Source organism: Buteo buteo, chromosome 3 (genome assembly GCF_964188355.1).
Source record: "Buteo buteo chromosome 3, bButBut1.hap1.1, whole genome shotgun sequence".
Taxonomy (NCBI): Eukaryota; Metazoa; Chordata; class Aves; order Accipitriformes; family Accipitridae; genus Buteo; species Buteo buteo.
In genome coordinates, this window is record NC_134173.1 from 30,922,388 (window position 1) to 30,924,126 (window position 1,739).

Below are 1,739 nucleotides of genomic sequence, written 5' to 3' on the forward strand. Positions count from 1 at the left end.
ATCACAATAAAGTTTTGTAAAGTAAAATACTGTGCTAAAGTCAGTGAAGTGTCCGACAGTGTTGTATATCACCATGCAGTGGAGAAAAATGGAAATATGTTGTGTGATGTGCCTGCCCTGTCCTTTAAGTCTACCTGAACATGAAGAAAATGTGTAAAACTGCACCCTGACTTTCAATCAACACAGCGAAGTCTAGGTTTGCTATCTTATCATGATACAGATGTCTGTAATAAAAGGGAGCTGGACCCTGTAGTCATGGGGTACCCAGTGGTTCTGAGTCATGCAACAGCTGTCAGTCAGTCGTGTGAGGGTGTGTGGAGTGTGGGAGCACCTGGTTCATTGAGTTATTTGGTTGTGATCTACTCACTATCAAAGAAATAACAAGTAAGGAGGAAAGTGGTAAATTAGCCACACAGACACACAAACATTAATGAGGAAGTCACAACAGAGACAATAATGAGGACCCAGAACGCTTCAGCCACTGATTGATGGTCCGTTAAAGGAACTACTCAGGCAGAGCCTTCAGGAATGTCAATGTGAAGAACAATTTTTTACTGATAGGAAGGGGGAAACATGATTAACATGAGTATTATGGGATACTGGAGGCTGATTGGGATATTGGCTATCAGAAGAGGCTTGTGGACTTATGTAAAAATGACTATGGGATGTTTAGGGGAAGGGCCAAAGGATTCAAAGAAAAGGGGAAGGATCACAGTGGATCAGAGAGGAGCTAGTGTGGGAAGACGGTGTCAGCAACTGGAGAGACTGGCCTGAAAAGAGTTCTGTATGCCAATGAACAGAGGAGATCACAGGTGTTAGGGCTTGTAGGTCTAGGTACTAGCACATGGAATATTGGCATGCAGTAACTGGAGGGACTGTGGGCCATGCGACTTGGGCTGTAGGGCTTGTAGGTCTAAACACCAGTGACCGGAGGGACTGGTGCATTTGCGCTGTATGGGTGTTGAAAGGTCCGAGTGCCAGCAACTGGAGAAGAGGCCATGGGCACCAGGTCTGTAGGTCTGGGTGGCAGCAATTGGAGGGATCGGGTTGTGTGTGGGTGTGTAAGAGATCTAAGTGCCAGCAACTGGAGAGACCTGGGTGTGTTTATATTTCTTCAGTGAGTTTAAGCCTCTGTGTGTATACGTATAATTCACTAGCAAACTTCAAGCTGAACTAGCTGGTGAGTTGGAGGAAACATTTCCACATCTGGAGGACTTGGTCTGACCCAGTGGTTGGAGTAAGGGAGGCCAGGGTCCAGGCATGGATATTAGGCAGACTGAGAGCTGAGAGCCCATGGTAATATTCAAGGGATCTGTGATTGTGGGAGTGCTTATGTGATGAGTGTGTGAGCGTCTGCATCTGCTTTGCTAGCAAGCATCACGTTGCTCTATTTGGCAAGTAGGAGGTGACCTGCATACCAGTTAAAGGACCCCGGCTCCAGGCACAGATATTAAACATGTTTAGAAGCCACATTCAAGGGGGCTGTGAATGTGGGTGTGCTTATGGATGTGGAGATTGAGGGCATACGTGTTTTCACCAGAGAACCGCCATTCTGATCGGCTGGAGGGGAGGAACAGGATGGGGCTCTCTGCACTTGTGTGAGTGAGTTTGGGCAGCATTATAGGTGGGTTGTGCTACCCGCGCTGCTCTGTGTGTGTGAGACAGTCTGTGCGGCCAGCCGCATTAGGGACCTGTGTGTGTGTGTGTGTGAGAGAGTGTGACTCTTGGATAAGCACTCA